Source organism: Corapipo altera, unplaced genomic scaffold (genome assembly GCF_003945725.1).
Source record: "Corapipo altera isolate COAL_440 unplaced genomic scaffold, ASM394572v1 61, whole genome shotgun sequence".
NCBI lineage: Eukaryota > Metazoa > Chordata > Aves > Passeriformes > Pipridae > Corapipo > Corapipo altera.
The window spans coordinates 5,222,078-5,236,352 of record NW_020884910.1 but is presented as its reverse complement, the minus strand read 5'-3'; the positions used below and the strand labels follow the sequence as shown (position 1 = coordinate 5,236,352).

The window sequence follows — 14,275 nt, the reverse complement described above, 5'->3', positions numbered from 1 at the left end:
GCAGGCAGAACCCCTGTGGGATTGTATTCATTAAAATGAGGCTATAGATGGTTGGGGAGGAGATGAGATTTGACCTGTGCTGTGTAAAACCAAGAGTAGGTGAGACTTCCAAAGGGACTGCTAAAACTCTTGGCTTCTGGGACCCACTTGTGAAAGACCAGTGTGTGTTACAGAACCAGACCCTGCTTTACTTCTGGTGTAGTTTTGCAGAAATTTGCTCTGCAGTTTAAAGGTAGAAGGAACTCATAAACAAGATAAATACACAAACAAGAGAAGGTGGTGTCATGGTGGACTTGTCCAGCAATATGAAACAACAGTTCTAAACTTATGGATTGTTTCTCTCTTAATATGCTAACCCTTGAAACCTGTAAATGACTTTTTGAATGTTAATTTTCTGATCATGTTAACTGGGTAATGTGCTTCCATTTCCTGAGTAATGCCATGTTTCCTCCTACATCCTGAAGAGTTTTGTGATCTGTTGCCAAAATGTTTTGGATCCTGCTGTGCAATTACTAATTGTCATTGCAGAAATGTAGTGTATTGGAAAACAGGACAGTGGGAAACAAGAATTACTTGATATTAACTTCAGCAGGAACTATTTCAGAGATGGTTCAACTTCATATATAATGAAAAACTTCTCAAATTATGCAGCAGCTCCATTTCAAATAACATAAAATACCAAGGAATGCAGTGACCTTGCAGCAATAGCCAGGCTGAGAACATTCTTGCTTCTTTTTTTAACTAATTTTTAAGGATACCCTTTTCTATGCCTTCTTAATACCTACCTTATATTGGGAAACAAAATCCTGGAAGTGCTAATTCCTGACATGAGTTGGCCCGCTTCTAATCTCAAGGAACAAATCTTGTCTCTCAGACCACCTTCTCTGCTTTTAGCACTAATGCAACAAAAAGAGTGCAGATGAAACATGAGTTATGTAGATGCCTGAAGCAGATGCTCAGAATGTCAAATTGACATTTTAAGCTCATGCAGTTGCACAGATCTAAAGGGGAGCGTAATGTTGCACTGAAAGTACGTCATCATAAAGAAGATCTATATGTTTCCTACTCAGATGGGCTGCCTTGGGGGATCAAGAGCTGAATGTACACACCTTTCTGCATTAAGGTTGTGATTTGTAGATGCCAACCTTTAAAAAAAAGTTTTTGGGAGAAAGCCCTAGTGCTGTATTAAAGAAGGCCAGGGCCATCTGGATATGGCTTGCCATGTCCGAGTGACTTTTCCCCTTCCAATAGCCCCTGCTCTATGGTGACTTAATGTAAGAGGATGAGAGCCTGTGGTTTTGTACTGCAGCTTGCTGCAGTCTCCCCTCTCCCCAGTAAGCACAGTGGGGAGTTTTCCAAGGAGGTTTATCAGCAAACAAGTTTTTTTTAGCAATGAGGAGAAGGTAGTCCACAGCAGAGCCCAAGTCCGGCTTCCAGTTGTGGCAAGATGAGGGTGCAGCTCATCTGGTGTCAGCTCAAGGACTGATCACCCAAGGAAGACCTAGGACTCCCTTCTCTTAGTCCTGGCCTGGGACTTACTGGTGGTAGCTCAAAGCTTGCTCTCAGACTGGTAAAGGATTAATGTATTTTCAGAGTACTGTCCAAGTGCTCTGTCTGTAACCCCTTTCTTGACTCCGTGGAAAACGTAGGACCTGAGGTCAGTACTGAATAGGAATTTGTACATTTATCCTAAATATTACACTTTGATCAGAGTGTCAAGGCCCCACAAGGCTGGCTGCCATTTACACATCTCTGAAGATCATTGTGTTGGGAAATAAATGATTTCATCAAGCTGTGTCAGTCCATGTGTAAGGCAACGTGACAGACCAGTGACAGACCAGCGTGTTACAGGGTCCTTGCCTGTGACACCAACAATGATGAGGTAAGCTGGGAGGGCAAACAAACCCTTCATCTGGGTGATAGTTTGGGTGGGGGCAGGGGGTCACAGACTTAGCCCAGCAGGTTGGCATGTTACCCTTTACACCTCCAAGGACACAAATATTTACTACTGGTGAAAGGATCAGTATGAAAGGCACAGGATTGTTGTGTTTGGGGGTTGTCCAGAGCTTTGAAAATGGATAGGAAAGGAAAATGCCTTTGTGGAAAAGTGTGTTTCAGTAATTCCTGGTGTTCCTGGCATCCATAGTAAAAGGTACTTTTTAACAGACATGCGTAGTATTGAGCAAACATTGTCTTTTGTGCCAGAAACCGTTGTCCAAAGCCTAGCTTTGCCAAAGCTGATAAATGTTTATTAACTAGGGAGGGCAGCTCCATTGTTCCTCGGAACAGCCATGTGATGGGTGTAAATGGCTTAATGGGTTCTGCTTGTGAGCAGGATGGCACTGAACAAGTCTTCACCGAACAGGCATATCATGGGAATGGGAGGAGTGCGGATGGAGATCTGGATTCTGGAAGTAAGAGACCTTGTATTTCCCTTAACAATAGCCCTCTGCTTCAAAGGCACTGGGGAGGTTTTGGAGGGTGGGATAAGTCTGTCCTTTAGGGGACATCCTTTGCAACAGGTAAACAGATCACTGCCAGTCTCCTACCTCCTTGGCAGAGGATCCCCCTGGGCCTCTTGTGGCAGTGCCTTGTTTCCCCGTGTATCCCCTTGCTCTCTGTTGAAGGACCCTGAACTCAACCCCCTGCTCATAAAACCTCCCTACAGTCACAGAAGGGCTGGTGAAAGCACTGGCTGACCCCGGGGCTTTGTTTCTGTTATGAGTAGCAATGCTGAAAGGGACTTGCTGGAAGACTTTAAAACATCCCTTGCATTTCTATAACCAAACACCCTTTATAATCTAAATCAGACCTGAGTGGTTTGCAGCAGTGGTTTTTATCTTCAAATAAACACTGCAGTGTGTTTTCCAAAGTTGGGTTCCTTAGTTACTCTCTTCAGGTATTTGGACTTAAATGGTATCTTTTTGTTTGTTTTTCTTTCTTTAAAGCAGTCTTGAGTCTTCTACTGAGAGATATAATCATAAAAGGCCTTCCAGAAAACCCCATGCAACTGGGCTCGTCAAAACACGTTTTGAAATGGTCCAGGAATGTCTGAAACTCTGGTCTTTCACAACTTGCAACCCCATCTGGCTGCCTTGCACTTTGAAAACCTGTTCAGAGATGACCCTTTGCCATGGTTTGTAGGGAAAGCCCACACTATGGTGCCTGGCTATGGCTTTTCCCTAGACCCAGGCACAGCCCTCCAAGAATCCTGCCTAGAAACACTTCATGGTGCTTTTAGGAAAGCAAATTATTTTTGGTGTGCATGTGGAGGGGGGAAGTATGGCCTTGGGAGGCAAAATCTTTCCTTGACTGAATATTGACAGCTGGCATATCCCACACTTGTCATGGCAACAGGTATTTTCATCCCTGTGCTCAGAAGTCCCTACAGTTGTGGGCCACGAGGAAGAAAACTGCTGTGGAGCATATATCCAGGAGCATCATGTTTGCTTCTCCACCTCTTGAAAGTGGCCTGTGGGCATCTTACATTTAAACTCTACATGATTTAGGTATCTGCTCTGGTTTATTGCTATAAATATGGCCTGCATTAATAGTGGCTGGCAAAGCCTTGATGGGGTGTATTCCTGCTCCTGTGTTCCCCACTTCAAGCAGGGCATTGTGGCTAGTGAATTCCCCACAGGAAAGAGGGCAAAGGCAGGGCGTCTCCCAGGACCAGTATGCTCCCGCGGCAAGGAGGAGCCTGAGCTTGTGCTTGTTTACCTGCACCAGCTGCACATAAATGCCATTTGCACAGGAGGGGATTAGCAGGGTTTATCTTCTACCAACACCCTGGAAAAGTGCATGTGCAAGGGGAGGGGGTGTTACTGTAATTACTGCTGATGGTGTGGGTGGCCATCCCAAGAACAAGCTCTCCTAAGAGCTGGCCAGGTTGCTAGTGAGGATGTTAACAGCACCCATCCCTACGTGGTCCAGGCAAGGCACAGTCCTGGCTGAGTGGTGCACACAAAAGCAAGAGAGGCCCATGTGAGGTTGCCTCCTAGGCTTAGGAAATGGCAGGTGCCTTTGCCACTCTGCAGTTGAGCTTTTGCATCCAAAAGGTCATTTCTCTTGGAGAGAGAGGTTCGCCAGTGGCTGCCTCCTTCTGCTCTAGGTTGTCACAGGAATTCTGCTCCCAATGTCATGGATCTCCCGCTCCAAGGTGACTGCCTTTGAGAAGCGTGTTGAAAATGGGTGGCAAAAGTGTCGCTTCTGCATTACACTACCGGTTCCCTAAGTTTTAGGGGGTTCACATCATGAAAGAACATCAACCCCAGGATAATTCCTCAAACCCAATACTAGCTTCTGAACCATGAGTGTCCTGAGAGGGAACACCTTCCAACATCATTTGTGGTCTCCTAGCAAAAATGCAAGGGGTGATCTGGGTCATTCATCATGGGGTCTGAGGGTGGCTTCTGTAACAGGTGAGTGAGAAGGAAACATCCTCTTTAATGGAATTTTCTGAACTCCACTCTTTCTTCAGACAAGCTGTAGCTTTTCAACAAATTTATGGAATATGCCTTCTATACCATTCCATACTTCACAAGTGTCTAGTGAGGGTAAGTCTCACCTGATATTTTTTAAGCCACCATACTGTTGTTCCCATATTTTGGGGGACAAAGATGAAGCCTCATGATACTTTGACATGACAAAATAAGGCTCTGATCTGACATTACTAAATAGCAATGGTGGTGTGACACAGGGCCTATGGATATAGCAGAACATACTTAATCATATATAAAGGTAACAAATGTTGCTTTTGCTATGGATAGGGAAGTAGAAATATGAAATATGCCTCATAAATAAGTATTTTGTATTCATCAATGCATCAACAGATGAATCGTCCAGTAATATCTGGAATGATGAGGAGATTCATGGCTATTGTGACCCAGCAAATCCTTAAGATGATGATGGCTAGTTTGTCACCAGCAGAAAAGCTTTTTATCCTTCCAAAGGCTCTCCAGACAACTGTAACTGTTGTAGTCTTGATCCAGGCAACCACAGGAGGTGGGCATGGGCATGGGCTTGGTTCATACAGTGCATTAATTCCTGAAGTCCACAGTAATAGCCCCGCAAAGAAAGGCTGGAATGGCATTTGCAAAGGCTGTTCCAGTCACCTTTTGCTACTGCTTCAGGTGCCAGGGTAATATATTTTCCCAAGCCTACTTTTCAGTTACCAAGTACATCCTTGAGTTTAACTAACCCTTGCAGAAGCTGAGTTGGTGTTTTATGAGAAGACATCAATGCTGGCACTCCTGACTACAGTGATAAAACCAATTCTCTATTGCCTGTGTTTTCTCCTCGTCATAACGTGCCTGAACATCTCAGATCTGAGAAGTTTCCCAGTGACTGCTGAATTGTACATGGCAGCCCAACCATTTCAGCAATTAATTTCTTTTTTCCCCTTTCCTTTTACAGTAACAAACTTTTCAAACTTGAAAGTCCTGTTGCTTTTTTCACAAACTTCTTTCAGAATTCTCCAGGGTGAATAAAGCTGACAAACATCTTGTCTTCACAATCTTTTATCCAGTAACAAGTGTCTTCTCTATGCAAATTTCATTGGTAAAGATCTAGTCATAAACTTTTTCACGACATCCTTTTTTAATTTCTTTTTAAGAAAAGAAAGGTGTGTTTCTTTTATTTTTAAAGCAGCTCGTGATGAATGGGCTTTCAGAACCTTTAGAGAGACTGAGGAGTTCACAACGTTGGGGCTGGTGCGTGTTCTCCTGTAAAGCCTGTGATTATAATCCTTTTAAAGGACAGTACACAAAAACTGTTGTGGGTTGGAAAATATTCTCCCATCTCAGTTTCTAAATGTTGGGGTAAAGCAATCTGCAGTGGCTGCTTTGAATTTCTTAGTGGCAACAAAGCAGTGAGTTTATTGATCAAAGAGCTTCACAGCTTAGTTAAAATTTCTGTATTAAAGATCTGTGATTTTTCAGGTACGTGTCCTTGACCCAAAATAGCTTTAAAGGCTATGGAAAATCTATCATATGACTTGTATTCTAGCGGGCATATTTAGATCAGTGCCCATCAAGGATAAGATGTACTTAAGTGGTTGTTAAATTGGGTGTTGCACATTTGAAATATCCTCTCTGCTTTTGAAATTTGTTTGTGCCAGCTTTTACAAAGAGTAGGAAACAAATGGTTCCTTGTATGCCAGGCTTGCATTTGCCTTGGTTCTCAGTCATCACTTCTGTTCCTGCTCCACTTTCCATATTAGCTTCTGCTGGTGGGCTCCTGGCTTCTAACTTCCTATTTACTAAGCTATTCTTGACATTATCTATATCAAAACATAGATGGTGGTAACTTCCATTTCCTGACTCTGTTTCTCATAACCCATTCTGCCTTTGTCTCTAAAGTCAACAGCATTGTCCTTGTGAAAATCAAGGCTTCACATTGATTCAACAGACTGATTCAGCTTCTCAGCAGTACTGGCTTATCTTTACTCCCATTTGCCTCTGCACAGCACGCCTTTCTTTTCTTCTTGTTCTTCCTTTTGCACAAGGATTTTTCCATGAGCCCATTGTACTTCTTTTCCCTCCCATTCCTCACGTTGTATCCCCTTCTCTGGCAGCCAGTGCATATGTCCACTCTGCCAAGGAACCCACTCTCATGGACGTGTTTTTCCACAGGGCTTGTGCAAGTGATTGGTTGTCTTTCCTTCTGTCCTCACATCTTAGTGCCTCCTCTTCTTCCTCCTTGTGCGCCCAGAAACACCCTCCAGAGCTGGCCCCAGCACTCCATAGATGTCACCATGGGGATGGATAAGGACGCAGCCAGCTGGTCTCTGCTTCGGGATGGCCCATTCAGGATAGACGTGAAAACCTCCTCATTCAACATGTTCCCGCCAGCATCACAAACAAATACTGAGTGATGAACATCTTCCACCAATGCCCTCTGAGCCACATGGTTGTCAGCCTCAGGCTCAGACTGAAGGCTTTGTTTCTAATGTCTGCCATGTGCAAGAGTTTTCCTTGACTGTGAGAATCTGGAAATAGGGATGTGCAGTCCTTACCTGGCAGCAGAGTGCTTAGCATCAAGGGAGACAAGTGACAAGGGAACATCTTAAAAGGAAGGCGGTGGCCTGTCTTTCCAACTCTTAGAAGGAAAAATGCTTCAGATGTGGCAGCTAGAGCCAGAAACAAGGGATGTTGTGCACTGCATGTGCATTAGATCTGCATTAATAGAACGGGATTTGGTTTCGGTTTTATTCTCTATTGTTAGAAAGAAAAACATCTTCACCATGGCAGGTAGAAGAAAGGACATGGTGAATAACTGAGGTGAGATCATTATGTGACTTCATGAGGAGTCACAAACTGCCACAATTGAAGGAAACTATCATTTACCACTTGTTATTTAGCAGACGGGCACAGCTGAAACTCGGCTCCACTGGAAACTTTATTGTTTCCCTGTCAAATCCTAAGAGGCTGAGATACCTCCCAGGAGACCACTAATCACTGCTGGCATTGGGTGTTGCTGGCAGCATGAAGTGAACCTTAAAAGCTTTGGTGGTTCAGATTAGCATCAAAGAGGCCAAATGCTTCCTCTGGGTTCCAGGTCACGCTAAACCTTTAATAAAAATCCTACACTGAGACTCAGTATGAAAGGAAAGAGAGAGCAGGCTTATTGACTGCATCTGGCATGACCAGTCCCTTACCACCTAAAATTAGCTAAACTCCTGGTATCCTGTGTCAGCCTGCACTAGAGCTTGGGCAAACCCTGGCTGGTCCTTCAGGAGCTCAGTCCTCTGCAGTTTTTTCTAAAGTGTGGAACCCAGCCATGGCCTTTCACTGAAGCACCACCTAACCTTGGAGAACATTAGTTATTCACTTGCCAGAAATGGAGACCAATGAAAACCAAGGTTCCAATGGAAAAAAACAAGTAGAGAAAAACCAAAGAGCAAAAAGCAGAAAACTGCTTGCTTCTTCTTCCCCTTCTCTCCTCCCCCTGCATAATGTGTGATTCTGCCTGATCCCATCCCTGTGAGAGGGATTTGCTGACGTTTAATAAAAGCAGTGCATCTGCTCCTACCCCATGTGGGAGAGGGAACAATCCACCAGGATTCTTTCTCCCCTTTGTGCTGGTTTTGGCTGGAGTAGAGTTAATTTTCTTCACAGCGGCTGTTATGGGGCCGTGTTTTGGATTTGTGCTGAACACAGGGTTGATAATATAAAGACATTTTTGTTATTGGTGAACAGTGCTTCCACAGAGCCAAGGCCTTTCATACCGCCACACTGGTGTGGAAACTGGGGGTGCATGGGAAGCTGGGAGGAGACACGGCTGGGACAGGTGACCCCAACTGACCGAAGGGATATTCCATACCATATGACATCATGCTCAGTATATTGACTCCAAGGCAACAATATAAATCTGGGGGAAAGAAGGAGTAAGGAGGGGACATTTGGAGTGATGGTGTTTGTCTTCCCAAGTAACTGCTGTGCATGAAGAGGCCCTGCTCCCCTGGAGATGGCTGAACACCTGCCCGCCCATGGGAAACTGTGAATTAATTCCTCGTTTTGCTTTGTCTGCGTGTACGTCTTTTGCTTTCCTTATTGACTGTCTTTATCTCAACCCATGAGTTTTCTGGCTTTTACCCTTCTGGCTCTGTCTCCTGATCCTGCTGGTGGGCGACTGAGTGAGCAGCTGCGTGGTACTTGGTTGCTCGCTGGGGTTAAGCCATGACACCCATCCAGCCACTTGTAGAAACTTAAGAACTTTGAGACTCACAGCTCACCACCAAATTTATTGTGATTTGCCAGGTAGTTTAAGACTTGTTGGTAAAGAGGGCTGGGAGGACTGGAAGATGAACATGTGCACTGGATAAGCCTCACTCCCTTAGGATATCACTCCGAAAATGGGAATGATCCTAACTGGTCGGAGAGGATCTCATCAAAGTTGAGGCAATCATTTGTCTCCAAGGACCAAATCTGTATGAACATCCTTGTTTGCCAGAGTCAGAGAGGTGCTTGGTGCCTCCTCCACCAGAAAGCTTGATCACAGCCTCACTTGATTCCCACACACTCTGGTTACACATTGCGGTGTAGGATTATCCTGCTGCTTTCTCAGGAGATCGACCCTGGCTCCCTTTTCCTTGCCACAGTACCTAATTCATAACCTCATGTTTTCTCCTTGATGCCATCTCCCAAAAAAAACAGTAGTTAGAAAGCATGTGAGAAACCAGCTTACAAAAGGTTGTTAACCTCTCTCCCACATCCAACAGATGGACAGAGGGTTTTCTCCATCCAGCTGGTCCCCATCCAGCATTGCCACTGGCAGGATGCAGAAGGTCTTCACAGAGAGTTTTTAACACTCCATGGATTGGCTTAATGGATGGAGCAGAAAAGATTAGGGAGAGTTGAAACAGACCAGCCTTTCCACCTCTGCTCTTACAAGGAACTGCCAAACAGCAGCTGAAGGAAGGTCATGTCTCAGGCCCAAGCCTTCTGTGACTTTCTGACCTGGCCCCCTGTCAGGTGATTCTCAGATTAGCGTTACTTTACATAAGAGACAGGCAGGATGAGTAGGGTGTTGCTAACAAACCAGTTTTCACCAGTGGGAGTGAACTTCAGTTCTATTCATGGTGGAAACCACGCTGGAGCTAATGTTACAGCCCTAAACATGTTCAAAGTACCACAGTTTTTGCTACAAGGGGATGTGGGTTGCATGCCACTTGTGCTTTTCTTCTACCATATTCTCGATTCCTCTGGTTCTCCCCACTTTCTCCTATTTCTCTCCCCACCTGGATCACTCCTAAGATCTTGGCTTGTCCACCTAACAACAGTGGGGTCCACATCAATCATACAGAGATTGTAAGATCATCTTTCTGAGAGATTGTTTCAAACCTGGGAAGATGCAGGACCTTGAATTACAAAGGAAGCAGGTTGTTTTAATTTGCCCTGGATGGAGAGGCACTAATTGGCCTCATAATTTGCTGTGGCAGGAGTGAGTTACAAAGTCATCTTAAAGCACTTCACAGAGGCATAGAAAACAGGCTTGAAAGGCAATGTGACCTGGTCCATACTGCTGTTCTCAGCTGCACCTAACTACTCCTGGCAGAGATTTCACCATCTGAATGGACAGTGTTCCAGGATGTACTGGGAGGAAAGGAGTGAGCAGTGGGAACCTCCCTGAGGGCAGCTCTTTGGCTCAATTTGTAAGAGTAGCCCACACATGTCCCCAGTTGCCTTAACAAGGCAAGTGATTATAATGAGCACCTTCTGTTAAGGAGAATGAAGAGGAGTTGAGAAAAGACTGTTTAGGAAGGGTCAGAAAGGTAACAGGATGGTGTGGGAACAACAAGAGATTGTTCAAGCCTTTAGAAACCTCAGAAGAGTAGAAGAAAGTCCAAGGTCCTGTTCCTGTGAGCAGGAGGAGAGGAGAGAAGATCCTGGAGGTTGAAGCACTGGCTGGTGTTTGCTGAGAGGCTGCACTGTGTGGGGCACTCAGCCCTGGTTCTTGGGGATGGAATGGTGCTCTGGGATGGCCTGCCTGTCCAAAGCCCAGTGCACAGCCTCATCTGCTGGAAATGAGCTGGGAAAGGCATGATGTTTTTAATGAACCCTGCAAAGTGAACCTTCAGATGGGTAAAAGCTTCAACAACTTAAGGGACCACGGACTAAGCGGGTGTGTGAAAAGAAAATAATCAGCTGTTTAAATTCCAGAAGAAGAAACTTTGTCTGTAAGAGGGAAAAGTGAAAAAAGTTTCCCTTTTATGAATGAACTGGACAAAAGTGCTATTGCCTAAGTGTGCCAGATGCTTTCTTTACTGGAGATGTTACAACTGCTGGCTACCCATGCAGAGAAAGGAGATAGCCCGTGAAAGACAGAAGGGTGGTGCTTATGCTAATGGCAACATTACCCGTTTTACAACAGGGGTTGCTCAGAGCAGGCTGTATGTAGATCAGTAAAGCCCAAGAGGGAGTGCTGTGTGCAAGCCTGTGTGTGTAACTGACTCCCTCATTAAATGAGGCCTAGGATGGATCTCTCTCTACAGGCTTATTTGCAACGTGTGAAAAGAAAACTGTATTTGCATAGATAATTTAATTCCAGGACACATCTGTGGAGATTGCCTGCAGGCCACAGTCAAATCTCATGAGAGCTTCTGAATGTGCTGGCTAACAATTTCCCAGCAGAGGATGCATCCATCCAGCACACACACCAGTATCCTTTTCAGATTCATGGTGGCAGGTAAAGAAGAGTTTGTTGCTGAGCGCTTGCCTCATTACGAGTTATTTGAGCAAAGTCAGGACAATCGTAGGTAGGCATATATGAATTTGCCTTTTCCAAGAGACTAAATTTCCCCCAAAAAGAAGAACACAACAAATGGCAGTTCATCCTGAAGAAAGCTTAGACAAATTTAGTGAAATTTGACTGCAATATGAGTTGCTTAAGAAGAATTTAGCAGATGACTGAAGGCCACCATTAAAGTAGAGGGTGGTTTTGATGTAGCTCTGTGTGACACTCTAGTTGAATGTGAATACTTGAGGATGGACAAAATGTATGTGTTAAATGGGCTGAAACCATGCTACGTGCCAGAGCCCAGAAGAGAGGTGTTACTGCTAAAAACTGGCAAGTAGAGACTCTCATTCCACAAAACTCAGGTCCAAGCCCCCCTTTTTCCACAGTCAGCTTGAAGTAAGTATCAAACCATTGTACGTATCTTGGAGCAAATGACGTGGGCTATCCCTCCAAAACGAGGAGCTGTGTCCCACGTCATCGCAACTCCCAAGAAGGATCCAGCAGGCATGACGTGTAAGTAACTCCATGCAGGATGAATGAGGTACTCAGGATGAAGAGCCAGAGCAGCAGTCAAGTGAAGGTGGTTTATCCTTCTTATCAGGGAGTGTTGTGATGGATACTGAACCGTCCCGGGTAGCTCTGCAGTCCAGCTTTTCAGCAGGATGTTTAAAAAGAGTAGGGAAAGAGGGAAGACATGGAAGATGGAGAAAATTTTGCATCCTGTCTGTCCTGGCACTTTCAAATGAGTTCAGCTTTTGCTTTCTCTTCCTGGGACCCAGCCTCAGGCTCAGCAATGCCGCTGCTGGGCTCCAGTTATTCTCTGGCGTGGGGCGATGTGTTTCCAGCCCGGGGTTACTGACCACTCTTCATGCACAGCAGGATCCTTTGGCATGAAAAGGCCTCGACCCTGCAGAGTTTGTAACACAACTCAACCATGTGCTTTCTGCTCTCGCTTGTGCCTCTCCAGACCTCTGTTCCTGCCTGCCAGGCAGCACAAATCCTTCTTTGGTGCATACCTGTAGTGCAGCACACGCTTTTGTGCCTCTGGACAAAACACCCAGGTGATTCTCCTGGAGCACTCAACATCCTGGCTGCAACTGTGTGTTCTTTGACAAGGCCAAGTGACACCTGGAGGGACATCCCAGCTCTTGGAGGTCTGCAGAACTTACTGGGGTAAAGCTGTGGTCCCACTTCTGCTGGTGAGGAACAAAGAGGTGATACATGTGCACGTGTCTGTAACAGTTGCCGTAGAAATGTCAGTACCCCCAGAGATTTATATTTTCTTTTTTGAGAGCAAAACCCAGGAGCAAAACCAAAGCAGGCACAAAGCAGCATTTTCTCATTACCACTGTTTACAAGGTGCTTAGTAATAAGCATGAGTCAGTGGGCAATAGGAGTACTCTCTGTTAGCTTTGGGAGGAACCAGAAATAAGGTACTTCACTCCTATTCCTGTGTGAACAGTCAGGTTCTCACTCCTCTCCCTCCCTACCCGCTGAGAGACATTTCTATTTATGGTCCTGGTTTTACGGAGGCAGAGACCAGATTGTCAAGTCCAGTCTGAGAGTCTGCATGTTTTAAAAGAGATCTGATTTCCAGAAATACCGAAATATGAGAGACCTTCATCATAGCCACAGTGAGCTGCAGATACTTGCACTCTGTAAATTGAGGTGCTGCTTTCAGTGCCAAAATTCAGAATTAATTCATGGGCTCCAGCTTTTAGATCTGGCCACCAGGGCTGGACCTTGGTCTCCAAAGGGTTTTTTCATTCTCTTTTGTACGTGGCAGTAACAAGGCTCCTACCTCCCTTCCATGCTTTGGACATGACCCTCTGCCCCACCAGCAGCTCAAGGTCCAGGGCTGAGCCTTCATTGCCCATCATTGTCCAGGCTAGAAAATACTTCCTGGAGAGTAGTGTGTTAGACTTCCTGGGCAGGGGTACATCCCTCTGTTTTGCCTCAGAAGAGGATGGGAAAAGGGAGCGGAGAGATCCTATTGCAGCTTCTCATCTGGGATGTCAGTCATATCTAGTAAAGGATAGTGGGAGCTGCTGCCAAAACCAGTGGACTCAAACTGGATGCTTTTACCAGGCTTGGGATCTAAGGGGTTGCAGTTTGATTATGACAGCACTGTGTGGCACAGCTGCCTAACAGGGCTGTGCAAACCTCTCTGCTCCCATTCAGACCAAGGCTGTGTCTGGTCTGTGGTTCTGCATGTTCGGGAATGGGTAGGAATGAAAAATTAGCACTGTTAATGCCAGAGCCACATAATGAGGTAAACAGAAGTGTATAAAGAGAGAAGACCTGCACAGCTATCTGCAAACAGCCCTTTCTTGTAGTACCTGGCACTTTGCTGCAGGCTGGGAGAGAAACTCTGGTGCTGCAGCAGATGTTTTGGCTTTCAGAGTTGGGAAAGAAAATCCAGTAAAATTGAGTGGATGTCTTGTGAGGAGAGAGCACGAAGTTCATGCTTGCATCAGGGCCGTGGGAGGCAGGAGAGGAAACGATCGGCACTGGGATGCTGAGAGAGGTGGTGGGTCTGTCCATATGACACTGACTGCTGCTCACACAGACATACCTATTGCAGTAGTCACGCTGGCTACCACTAGCCATGGGGCGGCACAAGCAGGTCACGGAGCACGAGGTTGGCCGCCCTCGCTTTTACTCACTTCTCGGGCCGGTTTTGCCACAGACGTGGAGTTTTTTGTGCTGCCTCAGCTGACAGGAGCGTCCGAGCGAGGCGGCCCGTTCCCAGCCGGGCGCATCCCGCCGGCAGGGACAGGAGATGGGCACAGCCGTGGGACCGCGGGGCTGACGGGCTGCGGCGGCGGGGTCAGGTCAGCCGAGGCCAGGCGGGTGGGCTGTGCCGGAGGGTCCCGCTTTTCTCGGCTCCCACACGAGGTTTGCTTTGGGGAGGGTTTGATGCCGGCGTGAAGGGGGGTGTCCAGCCCCGCCAGGACAGCCTGGGCTCCCGCGTTTTTCCCCACTGCCGAAAAGTTTCGTCCCGGGTCCGACAGGAGCGGGGACGAAACTTTTCGGC

At 46.1% G+C, this 14,275-nt stretch overlaps 1 protein-coding gene across 1 annotated transcript in view; it reads left to right on the top strand.

The window, feature by feature from the left end:
• Positions 1-2,068: 2,068 nt before the first annotated feature.
• The window catches only part of GPR156 (G protein-coupled receptor 156), a 36,800-nt gene continuing 24,593 nt past the window's right edge, over positions 2,069-14,275 (top strand). Inside the window, exon 1 of the mRNA XM_027653704.1 lies at positions 2,069-2,414. The gene's annotated coding sequence lies outside the window, so the exon portion shown is untranslated. The remainder of the gene's footprint in view (positions 2,415-14,275) is intronic.